Source organism: Crinia signifera, chromosome 2 (assembly GCF_055691185.1).
Source record: "Crinia signifera chromosome 2, ASM5569118v1, whole genome shotgun sequence".
NCBI lineage: Eukaryota > Metazoa > Chordata > Amphibia > Anura > Myobatrachidae > Crinia > Crinia signifera.
Window position 1 is genome coordinate 336,174,190 of NC_139218.1, and position 23,011 is coordinate 336,197,200.

General features: G+C 43.9%; 1 protein-coding gene across 1 annotated transcript in view; it reads left to right on the plus strand.

Moving 5' to 3' along the window:
• Positions 1–666: 666 nt before the first annotated feature.
• Positions 667–23,011, plus strand: part of HDAC7 (histone deacetylase 7) — a 346,438-nt gene continuing 324,093 nt past the window's right edge. Inside the window, exon 1 of the mRNA XM_083169505.1 lies at positions 667–797. The gene's annotated coding sequence lies outside the window, so the exon portion shown is untranslated. The remainder of the gene's footprint in view (positions 798–23,011) is intronic.

Below are 23,011 nucleotides of genomic sequence, written 5' to 3' on the forward strand. Positions count from 1 at the left end.
TTCATGTGAAAAACTGGCTCATGGACCAATCAGTACCATGGACAGGGCATCACAGGTGTTATGTTGCACCATCGATGAAGGAAAACCATCTGATTCTCCCCCATCGATGGCAAAAATGTGTTATTCTACATAAGCCATAATCCATCAATCACAATGAATTATCGATGGTTGTTGGCCATCCTACTCTTATTTTATGGTTGCTATCACCTTTCTTCACAAGTATCTAGTATAACACAGGTGACAGCAATCATAATATCAGAGGGAAGCCCAGGAACAGAGCATTGAGTCCCTCCTGGAATGGGTCATGTTGGGAGAAACCCCCCTCTTACATCCTGCGTTTCCCCTGGTATGAGGGTCACCAGCAGGGGTGCCAGATCATCACTTTAATAAGTGCACATATGAATTACACAGGTCCAAGGTGTCAGAGTTCATACCAACTGTCATTACATCCAATAAACAGTCAACATTTGACTGCTCATTGGACATACAGTACTAAAAGTTGATATTAACTCTGACACCTGGGACCTGTGTATTTCATATGTGCGCTTATTACAGGGATGATCTGACAACCCTGGTCACCATGGCGCATGGGCAGTTAGTGGCAGTTAGAGTCAGGCAGGAGGCAGCTACTGGCAGGAGAAGGAGCACACTGCACACAGCCAAAAATGGGAGAGGGGTCTCCAGGTGGGACCGTACGACAGCAGCAGAAGTGCTGCCGTACTACAAAGCTCAGCAAGGTGGCGTGATAGACGCTTCAGTGCTGATAATGTGAGAGCCTGTGAGGCTAATGGTGAAACGTGAGTGTTACTATACAACATGCCCACATTATATACCTCTAATACTACATACAGGGAGCATCACCCACCCATGTACCCCTAATGCTACATCCAGGGAGTGTCACCCACCTGTGTACCCCCTAATGCTACATACAGGGAGAATCACCCACCCATGTACCATTAATGCTACATACAGGGCGTATCACCCACCCATGTACCCCTAATGCTACATCCAGGGAGTGTCACCCACCTGTGTACCCCTTAATGCTACATACAGGGAGCGTCACCCACCCATGTACCCCATAATGCTACATACAGGGAGTATCACCCACCCATGTACCCCTAATGCTACATACAGGGAGTGCCACCCACCCATGTACCCCTAATGCTACATAAAAATAATGTGCCATCTGGTGGTCGCCAGCATGCAAAACAATTGAATCCCCCCCATAGAGGTGAAGAGCAGTGTTCCCCCTTTTGTTATATGGATGTTCAATACAAGTAAAAAAAACTTAAGTTAAAGAAATTTATACACATTGAGAATAACAATACAATATACCTAGCTACATATTTAGTCTACAGAACTGGACAAATCACCCCCATATCTTGCCCAGAAACACCCAATATCAGGTGAGCTCCCCCTATTGCGGCCTGTGATAATCCTCTGTATATGCAATGTACAGCCCATAAATACTGTATAACAGCGCACTTACCTTCCTGCTGGGTGCAGGGATGCACATTTTACTGCACAGACAGCCCATAATGTCAGCTGTATTAGGCAAATAATCACCAAAATTTGGAGATAAAGCACACAAGATAAAATCTGCTTCTTCTCCTGATGCTGTCAGAAAGTTTTCTGCCACAGAGCCTTTGTGATGTCATAATGATGTCATAGAACAAGATGGCCGCTATGCAGAAAATTTTTTAGAGTCTCATATTGTGTTTAGGGATAAGTGGTGCAAACCTATGGATTTACAATTCAGCGGTTTGGAGAGTAATTGGCAGGTGAATGAAGGTGATATGTAACCATTTTAATAAAAATTAGTTTTTATAATGGAGGAAAGTTTTATGTCCTATTGACATATTAACAATGTTATTGTTCATGTTGGTAATTTACTGATATATTTTGTGTATAAAAGGCTATGTCCAATTCTTACTTCAGTGTTAGTGGGAAATACTGTATATATCTCAGTGTCTTCTAACCATAACATAACACTGTCATACACTCACCTATATATACTGATAAAACATTGGGATATGTGCAGCAGTTTTACAGTTGGTAAAAGCAGCACAAAAGTAGGGATAATAGAGATACTAAAAGGGCGACAGAGAAATGGGGGCTTAGCCCAAGACTAAGGTGCCCATATACTAGTAAGATTTATCTTCAGATCTGGCTGGTTGGAACAAAAACATGGTTATGGATGAGCGACAGTTTGTCAGTTTTCCAGCATTTCCAAGCAAATGGTCAACTGTCATCCATAACCATGTTTTTGTTCCAACCAGCCAGATCTGAAGATAAATCTGCGTGTGTATGGCCACCGTTAGACCCTGTGACTCCTCCCATGAGCTGTGAACCCGCCACTATGAGCCGTGACCCCACCCCCTTTTTGGCACATTTATATGTTGTTAAGGAGGTAACAAAAATTATTCGTTTTTACTAATTAGTAATTAATATTGCAATATTATTTAATGAATATATTGAGGGGGGGCATGTAAATGTATAATCAGAGATAACTGTACTTTATTAGAGTATTAGAGATTAATGGGGCAATATTAATTGATCACTAATGTAGGTCAAACAAGTATTTTTTTATGATAGGCCAATAATTATTATTACAGAAATATAAATGGTGGTCACATTATACAATAATAATTGTTGCTCCCATCATACAGACTTTTATTGCCCATGATAGCAAACAGATAACATTGTCCCTTAATAATTTCTTAATAAATAATATTGCTCTCTTACTCTAATTATACAACTGGGGGTAGGTTACGTACATTTGTAATAAAGTTCATGCCCTTAGTATCTGTCACTGACAATCGCACAGTACCCTGTCTGTCAGAGCCGGCCTTAGGCATAGGCAAACTAGGCAATTGCCTAGGGCATTTGGAATGCCTAGGGGCATCAGCAGCTTCTGCTGATTAAAATGATATGCAGCATGCCTATATTCTGTGTGTGAGTGAGGCTGTATCTGCATATGAAATAGTGTATTCATGGATATCACTGTAACATAGCATTCTGTATGCAGGTACAGCCACAGTCGCCCACAGAATATATTCATGCCACATATAATTTTAATCATCGGAAGCTCCTTGTGTGTCCTGGTCACATAACACTGCAAATAAGACAAATTTTCAGCAAAAAATGCACCCAACGTTAGCAGAAATGGCCAGGAGCTGCATGGCCTATTGAGGCAAGATGTATGAGGAAACATCTGTATCCAAGCAGAGGCAGAGGTCACAGTGTTAGCGGCTGTGCGAGTGCTGTCTGCGGGTGGGTTGGTTGTGCAATAGTGTTCGGCATATGTGTAAGGGGCATTATGTGTGTCATGTATAAATGCATTAATAATGAGCGACATATGTGTAAGGGGCATTATGTGTGTCATGTGTATAAGGGCATTAATAATGTGCAACATATGTGTAAGGAGCATTATGTGTGTCATTATGTGTATGAAGAGCATTAATAAAGGTTGGCATAATGTGTAAGGGGCATTATGGTTATAAGGACATTAATAATATGTGTCATGTGTAAGGGGCATTACTGTGTGGTATTATCAGGGGTGCCGAGAGAAAGGGGTACAAATTATCCAGGCCAAAGTCTGATGGAAGGGCCCAGTGGGGGCCCCAGGCCCATCCCCTTAAGTGACAGCAGCAGCCGTGAATAAGGGACACCATTGCATGATATAATGTGAATAAAGTTACACTACTGTGTGGCATAATTTCAATTGGGGGTACTATTGTGTGGCCATGCCCCTTCCCAGCAAGAACACACCCCTGTTTGGGCTGCGCACCGAATGGGTGCTCTGTTTCTATTTAAAATATTGCGGGTAGGAGCACCAAAATGATGACTTCTATGATGAGGGTTGATGGTGCTGGGAATGGGGAGCAGGGTCAGAGGTAGAACTAGTGGCGGTACTAGGGGGCACCAGCCAAAATCTTGCCTAGGGCGTCATTTAGGCTAGGGCCGGCTCTGCTGTCTGTATTCATGTGAAATGGGTCTAATTCTCAGTATCTGTCACTGACAATCGCACAGTACCCTGTCTGTAATCATGTGACATGGGTGCAATTCTCAGTATATGTCGCTGACAATCGCACAGTACCCTGTCTGTAATAATGTGAAATGGGTGTAATTCTCAGTATCTGTCACTGACAATCGCACAGTACCCTGTCTGTAATCATGTGACATGGGTGCAATTCTCAGTATATGTCACTGACAATCGCACAGTACCCTGTCTGTAATCATGTGAAATGGGTGTAATTCTCAGTATCTGTCACTGACAATCGCACAGTACCCTGTCTGTAATCATGTGAAATGGGTGCAATTCTCAGTATATGTCGCTGACTATTGCACAATACCACTTCTGTATTCCTGTGCAATAGATTTAGTTCTCATAAGGGTTGGGATCATTTGATCTACAGCATGATGGTCGACAGTCATTAGGTCAACACCATTAGGTTGACATGGGAAAATGTTGACATGGGTCTAGGTCGACGTGGGAAAAGATCGACACGGTTCTAGGTCGAAAAATCATTAGGTCGACAGTGTCTAGGTCAAAAGGTCGATATGGGGTTTTTACTGTTTTTTTGATCCGAATGTCAATGGACACAGTTTAAAGAGCTCTGAATCCCCTTGCATCGCTTGCTGTGCTCGCCATGCTTTGGAAACGGTATCTCGCTACGCTCGGCACACTATTTTATTCTCCCACCATGCCCTAGTGGATGGTAGGGCATGAAATACCATGTCGGCTCAAAACATAGTGAAAAACCCCATGTTGACCTTTTGACTATCGACCTAAACACAGTCGAACTAATGGCTTTTCGACGTAGAACCATGTCAACCTTTCCCATGTCGACCTAGACCCATGTTGACCTTTTCCCATGTTGACCTAATGGTGTCGACCATCATGCTATAGACCAAATGACCACATCCCCTCGGTATATGTCACTGACAGCTGCACAGTACCACTTCATGTAACAATGGGGCGGGTGGAGTATACAGCATTATAGAAGTGGTACTATGCAGCTGTCAGTGGTACTTACTGGGAATTACACCCATTATACAGGAATACAGAAGTGGTACTGTGTAATGCAGGGGTGTCCAAACTTTTTGCGACGAGGGCCAGATTTGGTGAAGTGTTAATGTGTGGGGGCCGACCATTCAGCCTGACATTCTTTGAATCATTAATCATATCAGAATGGTCCCCCACTCTGCCCCCATTCACTGCATGTCCCCCAGCCTGCAACTTCACTGTATTTCACCTAGCGTGCCCCATTCACTGTATATCCCCCAGCCTGCCCTTCCTTCACTGTATGTCCCCCATTCACTATATGTCCCCCCCTCTGCACCCATTCACTATGTCCCCCAGCCTGCCCCCTTCTCTTAATGTCCATCAGTGCCTCCATTCATTGTATGTCCCCAAGCCTGACCCTACTTCACTATATGACCCTCATTCACTATGTACCCCACTCTGCCACCATTCACTGTATGTCCCCCAGCCTGCCCCTGCTCCCCCTTCTCTGAATGGCCATCACTGCCTCCATTTACTGTATGTCCCCCAGCCTGACCCTCCTTCACTGTATGTACCCCACTCTGTCCCCTCCCTTCTCTGTATGTTTCCCAGCCCCTTGTGTGAGCCAGAGGAAGGCACTGCAAGGACAGGAGATGCTTGGGCTCCCGCTGCTGCCCTCCTCCGCTCTGCATGTTACGGGAGCAAGCTTCCACCTTGCTGCCCCCCTCCCCAAACACTGCTGTCACTGTGATTGTGGAGTAGGGTGATATACAATTGCAGCAGTAGGGGTAGGACACCAAACACATCTGACTGTGGCGGCCAGCACCTCCTCACTGCAGCAGACAGCAAGGCATAGGCGCGATCGCCGGGGCCCCACCTTTAGTATCCTGTGCTGTGCTTCCCACATCTGATGCTCTGCCCACTTCCAGCTGGAGGCTGCGGGCCGCTTGAAATGACAGCATTGGCCGCAACTGGCCCCTGGGCCTGACTTTGGACATGCCTGGTGTAATGTATAGGAGTATATGGTAAAGTGCTGCTGGTCTGTGGTTCCAGCTCCCAGCTCAGCTTCTGCAGATATCAGCAACAATGTAACTATGGGAGACAGCTGCAGAGATCAACCCGTGCTGTGACAGCTACACAGTCATCTAGGACCAGGGCCCAATATATATAGCATGCCCCTATATACACAGTCACTATATACAGAGCACAGCCAATATCACAGTACAGCACAGCACACAGCAGCATGCCCCTATATACACAGTCACTATATACAGAGCACAGCCAATACCACAGTACAGCACAGCACACAGCAGTGTGCCCCTATATACACAGTTACTATATACAGAGCACAACCAATACCACTGAGTACAGTACAGCACACAGCAGCGTGCCACTATACACACAGTCACTATATACAGAGCACAGCCAATATGACAGTACAGCACAGCACACAGCAGCATTCCCCTATATACACAGTCACTATATACAGAGCACAGCTAATACCGCAGAGTACAGCACAGTACACAGCAGAGTGTCCCTATACACACAGTCACTATATACAGAGCACAGCCAATATGACAGTACAGCACAGCACACAGCAATGTGCCCCTATATACACAGTCACTATATACAGAGCCCAGCCAATACCGCAGAGTACAGCACAGTACACAGCAGCGTGCCCCTATATACACTGTCACACACTATATACAGAGCAGAGCCAATACCACAGTCAGGAGGGGAGCCGGGATGCGCAGACAGGTAAGCTTGTGGCGGTGTGGGGGCACGGGCGTCCGGGGGGACACAGGCGTCCGGGGGGGGGGGCACCCCCCCATAAACGGCGGGGGGCGCCCCAAACCAAACTACGCCACTTCTGTGCTCTATACAGTGACTGTGTATATAGGGGCACACTGCTGTGTGCTGTGCTGTACTGTGGTATTGGATGTGCTCTGTATATAGTGACTGTGTATATAGGAGCACGCTGCTGTGTGCTGTGCTGTATTGTGGTATTGGCTGTGCTCTGTACATAGTGACTGTGTATATAGGGGCAGGCTGCTGTGCTGTACTGGGGTACTGGCTGTCACTATATACAGAGCACAGCCAATACCACAGTACAGCAGAGCACACAGCAGCGTGCCCCTATATACACAGTCACTATATACAGAGCACAGCCAATACCACAGTACAGCACAGCACAGCACACAGTAGCATGCCCCTATATACACAGTCACTATATACAGAACACAGCCAATACCACAGTACAGAACACAGCAGTGTGCCCCTATATACACAGTCACTCATATTTAATGAGATGTGAATTAGAAAAATGTGTCTAAAATTCGCAAAAAAATCAGACCAGGTTCTGATATGCGAAATGGCCAGAACCCTGCACAGATCATTGAGATCTGTGCATGGCCCTGTGGTAAAAAATGTTGAAAAGTGTTTTTTTTATTTTTTTATATACACTAGCAGAGGCAATGGACTCATCTGCCGCCGGGCTCCTGCTCCCTAGGAGGCACTTCTCCTCCCCTGCTACTTTGAATCAGTTAATTGAAAGCTGTCGATATCGCTTCTGGGGCTGACTCCCCCTCCTAGCAGGACCATGGATGTCACACTCTCTTTATTCTAAACATAACTTTTGCAAAGTGTATATATACACACACGCACACACACACACACACACACACACACACACACACACACACACACACATAGAGTAAGAACACCTGCTTTTACATTTACAAATGTCTAGTAAATGTTCCAGTGGCAGTCCACGTTTGTGCTAATGTTAATGTACAGTATGTTATATTACCCAGAGGGTGATATTTACAGCATAAAAAATTCTGGCTCCCCCCCCCCCCCCAAGAAGGGGCGAGACAATGGGCGCCACTGGCTGAGCTGACAGGCGACTCAGGCAGCAGTGAGCGCCGAGGTGGACCACTTTTGTGCATATCTACCAGTTTTGTGCATATTGACCAGTTTTGTGCATATCTAATGAGCGGGGACTCATCGCAGTGTATATTTAATGAGTGGGACCCCGCCCTGTGCATATGTAATGAGTGAGACCCACTCATTACATTTGCACGGGGAGGGGACACACTCATTCAATATGCACTGCAGTGGGTTCCCGCTCATTAGATATGTTCAGAGCGGGACCAGCTCAGCGTTCACTGCTGCCTCAGTCGTCTGTCAGTTCAGCCAGTGGCGCCCACCACAGACCCCGCTGACGCCGCTCCTCCAAGCCACCGCAGGGTCTGCCACATATGTAGCTACTGCTTTTTTGCTAGTTAGGCCAGATCTGGTATGAAGTGTTCCGCATCTAACATCCCTTGCACAAGCAGCACGGTACATACTATTGTAAAGTTCCAATAGTGGACATGCACATCTTGAATCCCACAGTTCACACTAGCTTTACATGCTCACCACACATGTTGTTATATGCTGGCATTGAGGGTAAAACCTGCAGGTACTGTTAGTTTTTCTAAGGGTAACCAATCAGCCGCTACATATTATTTTATACTATTCACTTGATAAATGTTACTTCACAGCTGATAGGCTGCCATGGTCCACTTCTTATTGGCTTGCTTCTCTACTCTATTTACTGCTTCATTAACAGACCCCTAACAAGACAAAGAAAAGGGCATGGCTGTAATTTATAAATATTACCTTTTTGTTTCTATAACATTAAAATTTCCTAGTTTAGCCTTTACATTTTTTTTTAAATCTCAGCTTTATATCCTGCAGCTATAATTATTATGAACAACTGTCACCTCTCCTAGAGCCAGATGTACTAAGCTTGAAAAGTGATAAAATGGAGAGTGATAAACCACCAACCAATCAGCTCCTACCTGTCATTTTTCAAACACAGTCTGTGACATGGGATTGAGGAGCTGATTGGCTGATGGTTTATCATTCTCCATTTTATCACTTTTCAAGCTTAGTACATCTCGCCCTTAAAGTGAACCCTTTGACATTCCCAGCAATGTCTGCCTAAATAGACTATTCTTTGCACATATTTCTAAGCATAACACATATTTATATCTATTGGTTTTGCTTGTGGAGACACGTCTTGTACAGAACACAATATTTCCAGACATTCTATTATTAGATTATTAGTCTCTTTTTTTTTTTTTTAGACCAAGGCACTTGGTCATTTAAATACGTCCCCTGTGGACACCTAATCATTTTTGCTTATATTTATTACTTTGTTACAGTAGTGTTATTGCAGAGAATATTTATAATAACTGCACTCTGTGCACTGCATACAAGGATCAACAACTCGATTTGGGAAATACCGGAGTATACAAACACAGGCACATGACTCACGGGTGTATCATATGTTTGGCAAATACAGCAGCAGATCACAGCCCAAGTATCTATAAATGGGTTAAATAGCTCGTTGTGAAGATGTCAAATCTATACACAAGAAAAGCCAGTTCTGTGAAAAGGCGAAGGGCTGCAGCCAAGAATCCCAAGTTTTACAAGATAAACCTCCTCAGATGGGGCATACCAAATTGGTAACATTTTTGTAACACATTGCAAACTTTTGACTCATCACATCCTGAAGAGCTGCAGAACCCAGTGTTGGAAATCTGTACTGTAAATTAACGTAAAACTTTAACCCATTATAGGGCACATATCATTACATCTAAGCAAATAGACTTGGAACCAATGGGCAAGATAGTTGGGTCTCCATTGCCGCAGCGCTAGAACACAAACATCTCTCTTCACACCAGTAGTCATGGGTAATGTTCCCAGGTACTGGAAAAGCTCTCATAATAAGAGAATGTCAACTTTCCACAATCATTTAACAAGCGGGATAATATTTGTGTTAGAACATTTGTATTATTACTGTTTAGACCTGTGGTGGTCAAGGGAATGACAGATGATCATATAAAATTGTTTGCTTCCGATCAAGAAGTGCCTGATTCTGAGTTGGACACATCTGCTCTGGCAGGCTACTTACTTCTCCATGGTAATACAAGATTGGGATGTGGTCAAAATACCAACAGTTGGGATCCCGACACTTAAAAGAATAATGGATCGTGGAGCTAAGTGCTGTCGTTGGAGTTATAGTGGGGGGGGGGGGGTGATTAGGTGGCCTGGGGGGGGGGGGGGGGGGGGGAGAGAGTTGGGATGGGATATGCTGTAGGAAAGGAGGATAGTGTTAGGCTGTGGAAGGGGTGGGTTAGTGTTAGACTGCAGGGGATGACATTAGGGTTAGGTTGCTGCAAGGTGAGCTTAGGGTTAGGCTGTGGCTCCTCACAACCATGTGAGGGGTTGTGTCCCAAAGACACGTCCCCTCGCATGTGCCCACAGCAGGAGAAATCATTCGATGGTCGCCGACCATCAAATGATTTCTCCTGCCTTTGCAAATATAAGTCAGTGGAGACTTATATTTGTGGGCAGCAGGACGAAGACAGGGCAGGCGGCTGACGCCTGGCACAACTCATCCCACCGCAATCCAGCATTTCTATGGGGATGACCATGAAACACTGGACATTCCCATAGGCGACAACCAAGACCACCGCCCCATGCCCCCACTTGCACCGCTCTGTGCGAACAGCCTGGTGATATTGCATATAGCCGCAGCCTTTCACAGTCGGGGTTTGCGTCTGCGTAAGCCCGGACCATACAGCTATACTGTATACTGTGGGAGCCAATTAGCGGTTAAGCTTAAACGTCTTTGCAGGGACCACAGGTGAATACCTTTGTTTCCAATAGACCATGTGCTTCACTGTTGCCAATACAAATCCCTCCCTAAACACATACACCGCTGTTACAATTTGGTTACTCAGGAGCCCAATCCTCTTTTTCTTTTCAAGTAGTACCTTTATAAGATAAACACCATCCGATTCCAACTCATCCAATTGAGTACATTCAAAATTCACCAAATTGTACAGTTGTTATGAGGAGGCAATCAGACATGGATGAGTCCTGGCTTACCATTTTTATTGTGTTATAAAATAGTCCAGTTTTTATCCACTAGCCCTTATTGTATGTAGAATGATAACCCAGTGGTCAGCATTATTGTAGAATCTGACCTGGCCACAATCTACTTGGGTCTATTACCATGTTATCCTGGGTGTGTTTTGGGTGCTTCAGTGTCCTCATATAATTTAAGACATGCTGACAATATTGGTAAATTACTTGACTTTTGAGGTCGTAATCCTGATTTATAGCTCTACTGTCAGAATATTGTCATGTTTTCTGGATGTTTTCTAGCTTCTGACCACTAGAGGCCACCACTTGCTCTTGGAGACTGCCCACAGCCTAGCAGGCAATTGCTGGTGGCCATCTTACTGCATTTCCTGTTTTGCTTTTTAAATAAACACATTTTGCATGTTTCCGTTTTGCGACTTGCACTTACATGAAATTATAAACAGATCTCTTGACAGAGTATATATACTTTTTACAAATTGATGCCAGAATTAGTGTATTACAGAGTTGAATATTATTATTATTATTATTATTATTGATAATAATAATAATAACAATTATACTGCTTTCACATTGCAGAAATGGGTAATGACACGGTATTCTTAAATGGGACTTTAAAACGGGTCTGAGCCTTGAGACCTTTCACATTGCAGGTGAAAACCGTTTTAAAAATCATTTAATACCATTCAACCTGTTTAACCCCCAAGGGACACGTTTCAAGCCATTGAAATAGAGCCATTCACACTGCCTAAAAAACGGCTTTAAAACGTGTAGGACTCTGCTTTTTAACCGTGTTGAAATACCGGTTATCTTTAACCGGTAAATCAACTTTGGCACTTTCACATTGCAGCCTTAAACGTTTTAAAATGGGAAAAAACGGCAATATACCGTTTTAAAAGTGCGATGTGAAAGGGGTATGACTTATAACACTTTCACACTGCCAAAACGTTTTAAAAAACAGTATTTTTAAACGGTATTTAAAACGGGTCTGAGCCTTCACATCGCACTAGAGTACCATTTTAAATACCGTTTAAGTACCATTCACATCAGTCAACCCGTTTAATCCCCTGAACACGTTTCAAGGCAGAATGCAGGGAACAGCCTATCACAGGTCTGTAATGTGGTGTTTTTACTAATACCGTTTCAGAGCCATTCACACTGCATTCAAAACGGCTCTGAAACGTGTAGGACTCTGCTTTTTAAACGTTTTGAAATACCGGTTATCTTTAACCGGTAAATCAACTCTGGCACGAGCCCCATTCTGGCGGATGACACAGGACAGTGCATGGTGATAGTTGCGCCAGGAGCCGCTCTGATGACAGCAGCTCCATCTGTACTCTGTAAGTATATATACAGAAACACAGAATGTGATAGTAGATAAGAAGCGCCTACAGTATCATCTAGTCTGACCCTTTTTTGTACTATATTAAGTCTTTGTATTTTTGAGACCCAAGTACTTGATTTTGCTCTTGTAACTTAACTGTTGAAAGAAACAGAGACTATGATAGCAGTTTATATACTGTATATATGCTGAATACAGCAACAATGTGGCGCCAACTGTTTTCTTTTAATACAGCATAAAAATGGACTATTGCGGTGTAATGAAGATATATGAAATACATTCCAATATTTATGGTTAGCAGAGACAGCGCTAAATCTTCTTTAAGTGATGCACAGGCTGCCCTAGAGCTTCCCAGTGACATGTTCCATACCCAAAGGCTTTTCTCCATTATCATTTTCATGAAACATGTTTCTTCATTGCCGAAGGGAGCTTTAAAAATGACGAACATAACACCTTCATTTGGAACCTATAATACATTTAGATTTATGTGACTATCTTCTGCAATTTACAGCGACACAAATAGCTAATTGCATACATTAGGGCATCATACTACTACTACTATGCAGGTCCAGTCATTTTCTTCTTCCTACATAATATTACATATTACAAATTCCATGCTGGATGAAAAGAAAACATTTAACAAATATGGGAACTGCTCGGGACTATTAATGAACATTATACAGAATATTTTTTTTACACATAAAAATTATATATTTTTTAACACAGCAAGATTATTATGGAACATTATATAGGGTGAGATGTCTTAAGCCTTGGAGACAGATAAAGTGGATTGGTTCCAACCAATAAGCTTCTAACTGTCCATTTACATGCTGTGCTTGACATATGACAGCTAGAAGCTGATTGGACCTGTTTCAGAGATGGGTGCAAAAGCATTTGCAAGTGACATTTTTGTGCTGATATCTGCAAGTGAAGCTAAAGCACAGGAATGATAAGAGACAGCTGCCAAAACTATCGCAACTTATTCACAATTTTTGTAGACATTTGCACACTATACACAAGAACTAGGAACAGCTGGCTTCAAGGTAGACCTAAGGATACACAGACTGGGTCTGGCAGTAGAGATGCAGGGGACATGTTTCTGTATAAGAGCTCATGCTTGAAGGATGAAGGGAAGGTGCAAAACAAGGAAATAAGATGACCAGGAGGACAATGTGAGAGCATGCTTCAAAGGAAAGGTATCGGAGATGGAGAGAATTGTGTCAAGGGGGCAGGGGGAGGGTGGAGAGTACGATGTGAGTTGCTTCAACCCTGTGAGGGAATAAGCAAGGGGAAGTGGATGGAGTTAAAGGTAGTGAAGAGAAATGAAGGTTTGGAGGTGTGTAATGAGGGCAATGGATCGAACAGGATTGGTGAGAATGCAACTCCTTCCAAAGGTGGCCAGCAGAAAATGGATAGATACACTGTGTAAAATTATCCATTTTCTATATAAAATATATACAGTATTTGTATATTTACATAAGGTTTTCAAAATTAGCAAATAAAGCTGCCTTAAAAATACTAAAACAACAAAAGATCTTTAAAGTCCCAAGGCGCAACCAGAATCCTTGCTGTCGCACCGCAAACGAGGACCACAGAAAATCCTCCAGTGGCGCTGGTTCAGTTCTCAGATGCTTTCAATGTAGTTTTCATAAGTATTATCAATGTGATAGTACGAGTAAAAAATAAAAATGGACAAGGGTGAGACAGTGCTCAAATGAAAAATGTGTGTGTGATTTTTCAAAGGGATAAGTGGGTGTACCCAACTCACAAAAGAAAAGGTGATGGTAAGTGCCTAAAGGTTTCTTTTATGGGACACCTAGCTGATGAGGCGAATAAAGACTACCACATTTCTAGGAGATGTAAATTTGGGTGCGTACCATACTCACACAGCGTTAAGCAGTGGTCCACTTATAGAGGTTCCCTTTTCTGAATTTTCTTGGAATTAATTTTCTCCAATAGAGGTTGAGCAGATCAATAAAACCATGAAACATAAGAAAATAATTCTGTATTAAAGTGCTGAATGAAAAAAAGGTAAGGTGACCCTGCAATAGAAATGCGTACCCTACTCACAAGAGTTGGGAACGTGGGTAAACACATAAAGGTATCTTTAAAGAAAAGTATATGAATGATCAGAAGGTATGAATATTCCCTTTGAAAAATCACACCCATGTTTTTCACTTGAGCACTGTCTCACCCTTGTTCATTTTTATTTTTTACATGTACTATCACGTTGAAAATACTTACGAAAACTACATCGAAAGCATCTAAGAACTGAATCCATCTGCCACTCACCACTTCCCATCCCTCACGCCTAAAGAATACTGGCTAGCTAGACTAATTTGGATAAAAGATAATGAAATAACCATATAAACCCATTGCCAGATTAAGGGGGGGGGAGGCATATAATTAATTAAGTACACTTTATTTATAAGGTGCCACAAGTGGTTCACAGCACCATATGGCACACATTTGAACAATACAGCATTCACAGAACTAAACATAACAGTAACTGAAGAACTAAAAGAGAGCACATGTAACAATTAGCAGCACTATTCTTAGTACACGATACAGCTGAGATGTATGGAAGCAGAGGAGCAATCTGGGGCAGGTTGTCAGTGGTAAAAATGTATGAAGAGGGCCCTTCTCCAAGGAGCTTATGGTGTAGAGCAGGGGTGGCCAACCAGTCAGAGACAAAGAGCCCAAAAAATGTTTAGGGATGCTGAAGAGCCAACATCAGGCACATACATACATTTATACACCTCCACCCTCATACATGCATACATTTATACACAGCCACCCTCATACATACATACATACATACATACATACATAGATTTATACACCGCCACCTTCATACATGCATACATTTACACTACCCTCATACATACATACATACATACATTTATACACAGCCACCCTCATACATACATACATACATTTATACACGCCACCCTCATACATGCATACGTTTATACACTGCCACCCTCATACATACATAGATTTATACACTGCCACCCTCATACATGCATACATTTATACACCGCCACTCTCATACATACATACATAGATTTATACAGCACCACCCTCATACATGCATACATTTATACACCACCACCCTCATACATGCATACATTCATACACCGCCAGCCTCATACATACATTCATTTATACACCACCACCCTCATGCATGCTTAGATTTATACACCGCCACCTTCATACTGTACATGCAGTACATACACAACCACTCTCATCCATCCTTCCATACACTGCCTCCTTCATACAAGAAGCATACATATATCCATACATATACTGTCTCTCTTATATACATCCATCCACTTCCTCTAACGCTATACACATATTCAAACTCTACCCCTCTCAACAACACAGTGCAGCTACATACAGTAGATATGCAAACCCCCCCCCCCCTCCCAATGCCGCTCTACTGTGGCTCCATACATGTATTAAAATTCTCACCTCCCCCCTAACACAGCCCCCGGCTGCAGCACAAGGCCACCTTCTCCAGGTAACAAAGGGTAACTTACTGATAGATGATTGGTGCCCCTACATATCTCCCTGCTTATAGCCACAGCTCTTCAACTAAACAGCCAACATTTTGTTTATATTTTTTATATATATAATTGAATGTGATTTAACAGGCATCTACAATTCCCATAGAGTCTGCAAGGTATAAATGCTAGTCATTTTACAGTGATATAATCAATAACATAATAGCATCTTTTGTGTATGGCCATGTTACGGCTCACAATGGTAAACTCAATTATCTTGGTTAATCCTTGTGGTTAAAATATTTCAAAGCATGAAACCAAAATGTTTGTTTTTAATCAAATAAACCTCTGCCCGTCTCCAACCCTACAATCTTCTGATAAAGCTCTACTCTGTGTCTGGAGCACAGTAAAGTATTATATACTTCCTGGTTTCCATCTGCTAATTTAATGGTGGCGGTTATATAACGCACAATGGAAGACACAACAGAGGTCAGTCACAAGATCTGGTTGAACAAGTGGCTTGGCGGTGCATTGACTATAATGATTTTATTGAGGTCATTTCTTGAACTTAGTACTGTGTTTCCCACATAGTAGGCATCAAAATTAAACAATTTTTGCTGATTTGGTTCTTTATAAAAATTATAGTCAATATCATGTCATCAGGTGTCGTCATTTCATGTTTCAAAAATGTCTGTTCTTCAAGCGGTGGGCCATGACATTGACTCAGGGACCTCATGTCTCACACAGAATGCTGGTACTCTTCCTCTAGATGTCAGTGACCGCCTGGGAGTCCTTATGTGTAAGGCTAGCAAGCAGGCCCTATGTATGTGCACACATTCCTCTTACGGAATCCTGTGTGCACTAGGCAGGAGAGCATATACTGTATAAAGGATTGTCTAGTGACATCAATGCTGATGTCAACAGGATAACCCCTATGAACAGGGAATCCCAGACAGAAGCAGAATAAACCTGTATGCGGTTTCCTCTGCCAGGAAGCAATAATGATTCCATGTAAACTACATATATTAGCGGATATTAGAAGCATGCACATTGAATCTGAAAAATTAAAGGATAAGTTAGGATGACTGCATTACAGTAGGTACTAGTTATGCCACATCATTCATCGGTAGTGAATGCAGACTTGTCCCCAGCCACTAATTACAATTTGCAGCAACAGATCTCTCACTGAGTTAGTAGTCATTTCCATAGATATAATTCATCCCAAATGCTGAAAGTCACATTGGCCCTTATTGTAGTTGATTCGGACAGATGCGTATTTCGGACAGGAACCGAGTGTTCTTAGCGTCAACTACCATACGGATCACTCACACCATCCGAATGCGGTAAGACGCTGAGCAAACAGACTGCGAGTGGATGTTTCATGTGAACACCTCCCCCATCTGTGGGAACCTCTCCCATCCTCCGATGGTCGCCGACCATCGAATGATGGACCGAGGGGTCAGGCAGCACCGAGTGCTCCAGACCACTCAGATATTTTTCCGTATGAAAGCAGGGATGTGGACGGGCAGCTGACACCCGGCTATGTCAGCTGTCCGCCCCCCACACGTGCGTCACGGCCTGATTACCATACGTACGCCCATCGTTTTCATGGGAACGCCCATGAAACGCGGGGCGTACGCATATGTTAATGAGCCCAAACAGCCCTTCACGCCCCTCTCCACTCCCTGCTCGGATGGTTCCGTACGATCCTTTTCTGCACGGACCTCACGCCGTGTTCGTACATGTGAGGCATTCGCACATGCGCAGATACGCCTCTGCACATGCGCAAGCACCAAACATCGGCTGCCTGACCGCACTCAATCATAATAAGGGCCATTGTTCTCTGTTTCAATGATGAAAATTGCAGATCAGACAAAACAACACTATGTATAAATACAATGTAGAAATCGGAATATTATACTTGACCACTAATTTCTTAACCTCTGTTACCTCTATTTTATTTGTTCTTCCTGTTTATTGCTATTACTGTTCTTAACAATTACTCCTTTCACACCGTACCTTGGTCCCGGGTAATTGCAAGGCAGCTGACGTGTCAACCAACCTGGTAATTCAGCCCTTGTTATAAGAAGAGTTAAACCCAGGTAGCCCTCTGTATAATGGATGCATCAGACCCAGGTCCGACCCGGCATTGTGATCTGAAAGGGGTATAAGGTATACATAGGATGGTGATAAATATTAGATTGTGTACTGAGTATACTGTAGCTCATATTTTTAAATGTCCTCAACAATGCATATGCAGTTATTCTATCCCTCCAAGATCAGGTTACTTCATCTCTCTGCAAAGCGTAATACATCTGTCCCAACGTCACTATACCAGATGGTCAAAGGTAGGCAGAAGTCAAAGGACCAGTAGCACAGCAATGCTGCCGCAGACTCTGCAGTGGCTTGGGGAAGGCAGTGCTGGTAGGGTCTGCGGGGAGTGCAGTAATTGTGGCACCCAAAAGTGAGCTGGATTCTTGCCACCAGGTAGGTTACTAATGTGCACCACAACTAGAAGCTGGAGCCCCTCCTCGGCCGGGTAGGTTACTAATGCGAATTACCGCAGCTGGCTATCACATATGTAATCGTCGTGTTAATGTTTTATATAAGCCTTGGCCAGTAATGTCACCAATACAGGTGCTGACTGTGCCTCTACTGTGCTACCAGAAGTGTACTCTGAGTGTTCAAGGCATCACGCCCCCCCCCCCACACACACACACACAAACACACACACACACACTGCACTGCCAGTTTAGCACATTCAATGTGGTAAAAACCCACAAACACAGTTTTTACCGCATTTTTTCTTTAGTACATTCCGCCTGTATTTAGTACCATGGTCCGTGGGCCTGCGGTCCTGTCATTGCTGCTGTGAGATTGGAACATTTTTATATCAGGGTCACTGATGTGTAGCATAATTATGTACTAGTTACGTTGATGTGTGTCATAATTGTGTATACACAATTTGCACTGTATGGAGCATCGTTATGGAGCGAAGTGGTATCAGTGCACATTATATGCTCTGATACCCCTTCACCCCTGTGTTTTAATGCTGTGGTTGGTGCCCAGTGGCAGGAGAGCTACCACACAACTTTAAAATTCACATTAGCGGGAGAGAGCGGTGCTGAGGGTAGCGGGGGTGGGGCTGAGCAAAGCGATCCCTGTTTGCATCATTTTTAGGGCGTGCCCAGTGCTCCCTGAGCAGCTGGACCGCACTGGGTCTCTCCCCTCACCAAGCCGGTGATCGCCGCCTCCCCCAACCTCTCCTCCCCAGCCCACGGTACACTGCGACCCACAGGAGAGACAGCGGGACAGTCTGCAATTAGCAGAACTGTTCTGCTGTAAAAGGTACATTTTGGAGATCTGCCACCCATAAGGTCTAAATCTTTCTATGATGTGAATCATCTATATATTTATGTCTACTGTCCGTGAGTCTCCGAAACACTGCCATCTGCTGGCAGAGAGTGAAACTACAGCTACTTTCTCACACATGCACAAACGCAGAATGTAGCAGACTAGCTTTTAAAGCTTTTGCTTTGAGTGGGCTTACTAGTGGTTTATATGTTCGCTAAAAATGAAAAATGGCTACAAATTAATTCATACTCAGCAATAGCCCCATAATATGTAGTGGGATAATGTCCTTAGGACAAGTTGGACCAATTTGCCCTTGAGCTCCCCAGCAGTACTGATTCCATTAAAATGTCCCATTTCCTAAATCACTGACAACCTGATGTGGAAATGATCAAGACATCCCAGATCCTGACAGACAGTAACCATAGTCAGTGGTGGTTACACCCCCAGGGCTGCAGGGCAGCACAGAGCTAACAAAGGGGAGCCAGACAACACCAACCCAATCACTGTGCAACATTACCGGGAGACAGTGGGTACGGGAAGCCCACTACAGACCAGCTGGGTACAACACAGCTGTGATGGGTCAGCCCACCACGAGATTCCAATAAAAATCACCTCCCATTGGCTAGTTGATTATCTGCCCACCCCCAGACGCCCATTTGAAATGTGATGCACCTGACCAGTTTCTAGTGGGCTTGCTGTTACTATTGACTCCAGGTGCTGTTGGCTAGCATTTGGGGGTTTTGTCAGAGCATTAGGGCTGTTTCACACAGTACGGTTCCTGCCGCACGGTGAAATCCCGTACGGTCAGGGAGCCGCGCCGCACTCAGAATTTTATAATGGCAGGGATGGCCACAGCCCGGCAGCCGTCCCTTCCAGTGGGGGGATCCGGCTGCAGCCGTGCGGCCGGGCCGTGGCCGTCCCGTGTGAATGGACACAATAGTGTCCATTCACAACTGCTGAGTGCGGCACGGCTCCCTGGCCGTACGGGATTTCACCGTGCGGCAGGAACCGTACTGTGTGAAACAGCCCTTAGAGTTCATGTCTGGGCCCAGCAACTTTCTTAGGCCGACTCCCCCCCCCAACCACCACCACCACTGTGATGTCACTGGATATGCACATCACATATGACGCATAGTATGCAGCCAGCATTAGTTTTGGTCTGCACTGCAGGCTTGTCAACTGACCTTAGTGGTGGGTAATGTAATACAGAAACTGATATTGTTACATTCATAGCAGAACAGAGATTCACAGCTGCATTTCAGTGTTTCAGCTGGAGATGTATCATACCTCCCGAAGAAGAAAAATAGAGGTGTTACTCATACTGTAGCAAACAGTTTCATCTCTATTTTGGAAAATTTGCAGAAGCAATTACAGTATCAGCGCTTCCCCCCCCCCCCCTTTTTTTTTTAAATTAAAGCAGAACTGTGTACAGAAAGAGAGAGTAAGCATCATAGACAGCGTACAAGTGCTGTTGTTGTCATAGAAATATCTATACGAAAACTCCAGCCAGGAATGACTATGCCCCGGTGAGGAAAAAACTGGGCCATCTTTCACAATAGCAACAGAAGTCTGAACCTGACATATGCGCACAGCATGTTGTATGTATGCAGGGCATAAGAAGAGTAGGCGGTGTCCATTGGTCAACATTAATTCGTCAACAGTCGATAGGGTGACCACTACTGGTCGCCAGGCAAAAGTCAGTATGATCAAAAGGTTGACATGGTCAAAGGTCCACACAAGCAACGGCTCAACTTGGCAATGATCAACACATGAAAAGGTCGAAATGAGTTTTTCATAAATGTTGACCTTTTCCGTGTGTTGACCTTGTCATCCTTTTCACTGTCAACCAATAGGGGTCAGCCTAATGACTGTCAACCTTTCTACTATTGACCTAATAATCCAGGTCTGTGCAGAGAAAGCATTAAGAGAATGTTTTTATCCATTGACAAGGGACATAGATGCATATTCCATTAGCCGCAGGGGTTACGCAGGTATTCACAGTTCCTGATGAACCAATAGGCTGATTAGGCTAGGGCACCAGGACTGCAGGCGCCTTGCAGGTGACAGCCGAGGAATTCAATTAAGGTCTAATTTATTTCATGCTTGTTAGCTATCACCCATCCGGCTGTACTGTGGTGAGTAAAGTACTTAAGGTGACTGCCAGACGTCAGTGCCAAAGTGACCCTGTAACTGATGGAGCCATTACTTTATGTACATTGTGCTAAAAGGCCAGCTGGTCATTCTACAGCCATAGCCTCCTTCACAGTCACGTCACAAGGATTAGATCTTACATGCCAGTTGTATAACCTTAGTTACATGGACATGGGTTGCATGACTGGCGAGTCCCTGAGCTCCCATACACATGTGTTTAGCAGCATTACATGGGGAGCTACAAGTGTATTAGCTTAGGGCACCTCAATACTTTAATCAGGCCTTGGGTATTCAGTTAGCATTGAATTGCTTTAATTAGCATTGAATAGCCTGCAAGTGAGTCCCTACAGATGGATTAAACCTTGCAGCTCCGCGAAAAAAACTCAGACAATCGAATCAAGTTACGTGCGCGAGTCCTGATTAAAAAGGCTATTTAATTGAATAGCATACATTACCTCCCAACTGTCCCGTTTTACTTTCACGGGACCGTCCTGATTTCTGTGGACGGACCCGCATCCCTCCCAGGGCCAGCAGTGTCCCGCGGCAAGGGGGGGGGGGGGGGGCAGTTGGGAGTCCCCCCCAGCCTGAATGGAATAGATGCTGTGCATATGGGGGGGACAACAGCAATGCAGAGGGCGAAACCGGGGTGTGTGGCCTGAGGCTGTGGCATCACTCCGAGGCAATGCCCACTTTACCCCTCTTTGGCCGAGCCACCAGAAGTTGGGATGAATGGAATAGCCTTTCCCTGCGCTGGTGGATTTTTGCCACAACTAAATGAATACCGCCCATAATGCCATCCCTAAAGGGAATTCTGTATTTGAGAGAACATCACTCCTCTTAGCTATAGAACTAGCGTTTGTATGCAGTTACCATGGAAACCTATAAGTACTGCACGAAATAACAAAAGGTGGAGAGCTCAGTGACACTATTCTGTATACTAAATATAGAGAAACAATTGTGGTGAGCCTTTAACACTATTCATAGTCTTTCAACTGTTTAATACATTTTCTGTTAAAAAAAAGTAATAACTTAAATAAAGTTTTCCCCAACTTTACTCCAGGAGTCCTGGTGTTCAATATCATGATGAAATAAACCTTCCATATAAATACATTTTCTCAAATCCAGGGACACAATGTCAGATACATCTATGGATTGTAAGATAGCGAGCAGGGCCCTCCTACCTCCATGTCGGTTTGTTTCTACCCAGTTTGTTTAATCACTGTTGTTTCCAATTGTAAAGCACAACAGAATATGCTGCGCTATGGGGGTTATTCTGGTTCACTCGCAAAGGCAAATTCACTCACAGATGGACAAAACCATATACACTGCTGATGTAACATGTGCAGAGAGAGTTACATTTGAGTGGGGGGTGTACTTCAAACTGATATATATTGCAGTGTAAAAATAAAGCAGCCAGTATTTACCCTGCACAGAAACAAAATAACCCACCCAAATCTAACTCTCTCTGCACATGTTACATCCGTCCCAACTGCAGTGAATATGGTATTGCCCATCTGAGAGTGAATTTGCCTTTGCGAGTGAACCAGAATAACCCCCTATATAAGAAAATGATACACTATAACTATACAGTTTATCATATATTCATTAATAGCAGACCCACTATATAGCACATACTAAATGTGCCATATAATTGGTGGGCTCTAGAGTACATGCGGGGTGATGGTTCTACATGAGTACATGTGCATGTTATAT